Here is a 6,896-nt window from a genome sequence, read left to right on the forward strand (position 1 = left end):
AGGGCAGACGAGCCCTGCGTGTAATCAGTGTGGCAGGGCAGACGAGCCCTGCGTGTAATCAGTGTGGCACGGCAGACGAGCCCTGCGTGTAATCAGTGTGGCAGGGCAGACGAGCCCTGCGTGTAATCAGTGTGGCAGGGCAGACGAGCCCTGCGTGTAATCAGTGTGGCAGGGCAGACGAGCCCTGCGTGTAATCAGTGTGGCAGGGCAGACGAGCCCTGCGTGTAATCAGTGTGGCAGGGCAGACGAGCCCTGCGTGTAATCAGTGTGGCAGGGCAGAAGAGCCCTGCGTGTAATCAGTGTGGCAGGGCAGACGAGCCCTGCGTGTAATCAGTGTGGCAGGGCAGACGAGCCCTGCGTGTAATCAGTGTGGCAGGGCAGACGAGCCCTGCGTGTAATCAGTGTGGCAGGACAGAAGAGCCCTGCATGTAATCAGTGTGGCAGGACAGAAGAGCCCTGCGTGTAATCAGTGTCGCAGGACAGAAGAGCCCTGCGTGTAATCAGTGTGGCAGGACAGAAGAGCCCTGCGTGTAATCAGTGTGGCAGGACAGAAGAGCCCTGCGTGTAATCAGTGTGGCAGGGCAGACGAGCCCTGCGTGTAATCAGTGTGGCAGGGCAGACGAGCCCTGCGTGTAATCAGTGTGGCAGGGCAGACGAGCCCTGCGTGTAATCAGTGTGGCAGGGCAGACGAGCCCTGCATGTAATCAGTGTGGCAGGGCAGAAGAGCCCTGCATGTAATCAGTGTGGCAGGGCAGACGAGCCCTGCATGTAATCAGTGTGGCAGGGCAAAACCCTGCTGATAAACATATTGTGGAAATGTATTATGATGTAAAAGTAATGGTTTATTGTTATTATTTATTTATTTTATTTATTTATATCATTTATATAGTGCCTTTCATACCGAAGTATCACAAGGCACTGTACATAAATACATAAAAATACAATAAAATACAAAATATACAAATAATAATAATAATAATAATAATAATAATAATAATAATAATAATAACAATAATAATAATCATTAAAAGCTAGCACTTATGTTGCATTAAAACCACTAAGAATAAAATGCCATTTTATAAAAATGTGTTTTAAGTTTAGACTTAAAAATACCCACAGAACCAGCTTCCCTAACACATGGAGGTAGTGCATTCCATAGTTTAGGGGCTCTAAAAGAAAAAGCCCTACCTCCCGTATAGATTTTATTGATCCTGGGAACAACGAGCAGCCCCGCTTCCTGTGATCTAAGAGTGCGCTTTGGGAGATACGCAGTCAGTAGCTCCTGCAAATAGCTAGGTGCTGCTCCATTCAAGGCTTTATTGGTCAATAATATGATTTTAAAATCAATTCTATATTGAACAGTGAGCCAGTGCAAGGAGGTTAAAACAGGGGTGATAGGCTCATTTTTTTGGTTTTAGTCAAAAAATTCTAGCAGCGGTATTTTGAACAAGATGTAGGCGGGACACCACATGTTTTGGGATGCCAGAGAGGAGTGCATTACAGTAATCAATTCCTGAAGAAACAAAGGCATGTGTTAGTCTCTCTGTGTCAGATAAGGAGATAATATGTCTCAGTTTGGCTATGTTTCTCAAGTGATAGAAGGATACTTTAGAAACTTCCCTAATATGAGACTCAAATGATAAATCAGGATCCAAGAGAACCCCCACATTTTTTATTTCAGTTTTAGGATTTGATAAAAGACTGCTAGGGTCAAACTCATGCAATTTTACATTTTTTAATTGGTTAATTGGTTATGGGAGCCTACAAACATAACCTCTGTTTTATTTGAATTCAACATTAGGAAGTTTTGAGACATCCAGCACTTGATGTCAGCAAGGCAAGCAGCAACTAACACCCTGACAGAAGTATCATCAGGTTTTAAAGACAAATACAGCTGGGTGTCATCCGCATAGCAGTAGAAGTTCACACCATGTTTCCTGATGATATCACCCAATGGTAACATATATAATGAAAATAGCAATGGACCCAAAACAGAACCTCGTGGAACACCGCAATCAAATTTGGTCAATGCTGATTTTTCCTCCCCAATAGAGACAAATTGATACCTATCAGATAGGTAAGATTGAAACCAGGATAAGACAAGGCCAGATAGTCCCACTGAGTATTTGAGCTGATTTAATAAGATGGAGTGGTCTACGGTGTCAAAAGCAGCACTTAGATCAAGAAGAATTAGAACTGAGGGAAAGCCCAAGTCAGAGCTTATCAGTAGGTCATTTACAACTTTGACAAGGGCTGTCTCTGTACTATGTGCAGCACGAAATTGAAATTTCTCAGATACACCATTAAGAGTTAAAAAACTTTGTATTTGAAATGCAACAATCCCTCTCTAAAACCTTGTCTAAGAATGGAAGATTGGAGATGGGCCTGTAGTTATTAATGAGTTTAGGATCCAAGTTGTGTTTCTTGAGCACTGGCTTTACTATAGCTACCTTAAGTGCTGAGGGAACAATACCAGAAGAAAGATAACTATTTATAATTTTTAAAATGTGGGTAATAATAACTCCAAGAGCATTTTTTAATAATTTTATAGGAATGAGGTCAAGAGAACATACTGTAGTTCTCATGTGCTGAATCAGAGCTGTTAGCTCTTGAAGGGTAATCAAAGAAAAGACCTCCATAGTAGCCTTAGAGGCACTAATAGGTAATACTGTGCAACAAGCCTCCTCAATAGAATATGTTTGTGGAATCTGATTTCTAGTGTGTAGTATTTTATTTAAAATGATTTAAGAAGTCATTACAGCTAGGAATAAAACTAGTATCAAGGGTGGAACTATTTGGAGAAGGTGTAGCAAAAAGAAATCTAGGAGTAATAAGTTGATCTGGCCAATGCCAGAGCCTTCCTGTGTTTAGCCAGGTGGTCCTTCCATATAGTGTAGTGAACATGCAGTTTCGTTACCTGCCATCTCCGTTCTAATTTCCGACCCTCATATTTCAATTTGCAAGTAGCATCATTAAACCACGGTGAGCTTTTTTTTTTAAAACACCCTCTGAGTTTTGACTGGCGCTACAACATCTAAGATACCAGTCAATGAGGTGTTGTAGGTATTCACCATCTCATTTACAGATAAGCCCTCTGGGACTGACAATAAACTCAGTATATCAGAAAATTTACCAGCAGTTAAGGAATTAATATACTGAGAAGTAAGTGTACGTTCCATGGATTTCGTAGTTACTGGTATGCTGACCTCAAAAAGAATAGCAAGATGGTCAGAAATGGTGAGATCTGTAGTTAATATATTTTTAACAACTATACCACGAGAGATTACCAGGTCTAGAGTATGGCCACGATTGTGTGTGGGACCTTTTACATGCTGGATATAATCTAAGGAATCCAGGAGCCTCATAAATTCCACAGAAGTGGAGTCAGATTCTGTATCAACATGTAGGTTAAAATCACTCAGTAGAAGAATCCTATCATAATGGACTGTCAATGAAGATAGCAAGTCACTAAATTCAGCTAAAAATAATGGGTTTGACTGAGGTGGTCGATAGATAATTACAATATGAACAGTTAGTGCACTATTTAGTGTTAATGTTAACAGTTTAAAAGCTGAATAACCTGGGACAGTAACATGATTAATTCATATTCACTATGGAAAATAGTAGCAAGTCCACCTCCCTGCCCAGTAGAGCGAGCTTTCTGAAAAAAAGAATATCAAGGTGGGGAAGCCTCAATCAGTGAGACATTGTCATTAGGTCCAAGCCAAGTTTCAGTTAATGATAAAATATCAATCCCGTAATCCTGAATAAAATCACTCATCAACAGAGCCTTATTAGACAGAGACCTGACATTAAATAAGCATAAATGTAGAACAGTCCCATCTAGTGCAAGTGATTGAGCAGGGATAATAGGAATTTGAGTAAGATTACTGTAACACACACCTCTATGTTTACTCACTGGGAAGCGGGGGTGGCAGGAAGCTATAACCTTGCAAATATTGCATATCTCTTTAGGTCCTGCCCCCTAGTGCCTAGTTTAAATACTTTTCAAGGTGTTTCTCAATATTAGCAGCTAACCTGCTTGCCCCTGATCTATTTAGATGAAGTCCATCCTTCTTATAAAATATATTTCTTCTCCAGAAACAGTCCCAGTTATTTAAAAAACCCAGACCCTCTTGAGCACACCAGCCAGCTAGTCACACATTTACAGCCCTAATTCTTCTGAATTTTTCATCCTCATAACCAATAACAGGTAATAGACCTGACAGAATAATTCTGCATCCTGATCTTTTTAGTTGTTTTGTTAATGACCTGAAGTCCTCTTTTAGAATTTCAGATTTGCTATTTCTTATGTCATTTGCACCTATGTGTACAATGACCACAAACTCTTTTTTTCTGATTATTTAATAATTGGCACATTCTTGATTCAATATCCTTAGTTTTTGCTCCAGGGAGGCAGGTAACATTTCTGTTCATAGGGTCTTTAAGGCAAAAATTACAGTCAATTGGGCGAATAATTGAGTCGCCTACTAACAGGACCTCCCCCCCTATTTCCAGTCAATGCTTTGCCAGTGTTGCTCAGTGCTTGGAATCTTTTAAATAATTTGATCTCCTCTGTATTTTGACTACTTATCCATCTCCTCTTCCTACCTTTTCTAGCAGTCACCCAATCCTCATTCAACTCTTGCCTTTCAACTATATTTATTTTCTCAGGTCCCTCTACACATACACTTCTGCAGTCAGGCTGTGGTATTGAGATGTCGAATGGAGCAGCCTCATTTAAAAAATTAGAATCAGGGACTTTGTTGGTTTAACCCTCAGTATCCAACACTAGCTAAGTGTTATTAATTTTGTTAAAACTGGTTTCAATTAAATGCTCATGATTGTCTATGCTTCTGACAGTCTATATTTGTTTTTCAAGATCAGAAACCTTTTGCAATAGGGACTGAGTAAAAGAGCACTTTTTGCGAACAAAATCTTCAACAAATTGAAGAGCACTAACCGCCAAATACATTTCACAGGACTTACAGCTTAATGCACACGTATCAGAACCCATGATGGGAGGCGATAACAGATAGGAGAGGAGTTTAGAAAAATACAATAATAAAATAGATAGTTAAAAAAATAATAATAATTTGATAGACAATACCAGATGCCGTTCAACTGTGGATCAGTCAATGTGAAAGCAGCCGGTGATGCTTGCTGCTGGATTGCAGCTGGGCCTAGGCCTCAGATGTGTTACAGCTCATAGCTGCTGGTTTGCAACTCCTTGCACTGCACATTGTTGTAGTTGTATAGGATTTAAAAAATAAATGTATTGTTATAATTTAAATGTACTGGTTTGTGTTCATTTAAAATATGATGTTTTGTTTGTTACTGTTTGGCAGCATGGATGGGGTTAAAACCCCATCCCTCTAAACTCGTGCAGAATGTGGCCATCTCCAGATTGATTAATTTATTACTAATCTGGAGACGGTCACATGTATAAAAACCTGCTGCATTTGCTGAACGGGGTGGGTTTATAGAAAGGAGGTATGTGAGAGAGAGAAGTACAAAAAATAATGTATTTTGATTTATTTAAAAACTGCTGACAAACACTTCTTAAAGGCAATTACTCAGAAAAATGTGAGTATCAGCACAGCCTTACCAATCTTTTAACATTGACATTTTAAAAACACAGTTATCTGCTTCTTACTTTTGCTGGTCATTGTAATTATTAACTTAAGTAGTATGTAAGTTAAGTAGTTTCAAGAGTACTGATTAAAAACACTGTGTTGCACCAATCTGATAATCTAGGTGCAAATCTAGCAAGGAATTTAGCAACACCTCCTCACTGCTTTATGAGAATAGCACTGTTGAAAATGTCAGAATCGGAAGCACAAGCCACATTGTACCAAGAAATGTTGATTCTTACATTTATAAGTAGGTTAAAGGAAATAACAATCTAACCAGAATGTATTGCTGTCTGTGACAGGAAACCTTTTTCTTGCATTGTTGAAACCATATACGGTGACTATGTGCAATAGTTTCTACTTGTTTTTGCTTTTTATTCTTATCTGCAGCTGTGAACAAGTGAATAGTGTGCTCATCTTGCAGTTCAGTAGACCTTAATATGTATGTATTTCTGTAACTTTTGCAAAAGCACACGCACTGAAGTGATTTTAAATAGTTAAAATGAGTAAGGTTGGTAAAGTTCACCTTGTGAAAAGGTCCTAAGAATACCTTATGAGGCACATTCTAGAGAGTCTTGATTTAGTACCGGTAAAGGAATCATTTATCCATAATCCCTCTCTTTGCTGCACTTTTGTGGTTATACACGGGAGAATATTATTAAACCCGGGATAATTCTGGTCTCTCTTCTTTGCACTCTTTCTAGAGCAGCAATATCCTTTTTGTAACGAGGTGACCAGAACTTAACACAATATTCTAGATAAGGTCTTACTAATGCATTGTAAAGTTTTAATATTACTTCCCTTGATTTAAATTCAACACTTTTCACAATATATTGGAGGCCTTGGTGTGTTCAGTATATGAACAGCTAAAATAAAAATTAATGAGATGTGAAAAAGCACATTATTCATAGGGCACAAACTCAACAAAATTTAAATTAAGAAAGTCAAAAAAGTATCATAAAACAGAAGTAAACAATAACAAACCAAGGCAGACAAAAATATTTTATATAACATAAAACCACTCTTTGAATCAGGGAGGAGAATTAAAATCACCTGTGATGTGTTGAAAATATTTTTTTTTAAAAAGTCAAAATACTAAAAGTTGCCATTGAGAATCGCAGCCACTGTCTTAATATTTGGTACAAAACTGTATTATATTACTGAATCTGGCCATGCTGTATGAATGATCTGTAAAAAACAAATTGTATTTTTAAAGAAACACTCCACACATGTTACATTTAAAAATAAATAAATATTTATTTT

The sequence above is a fragment of the Acipenser ruthenus genome, chromosome 8, assembly GCF_902713425.1.
Source record: "Acipenser ruthenus chromosome 8, fAciRut3.2 maternal haplotype, whole genome shotgun sequence".
NCBI lineage: Eukaryota > Metazoa > Chordata > Actinopteri > Acipenseriformes > Acipenseridae > Acipenser > Acipenser ruthenus.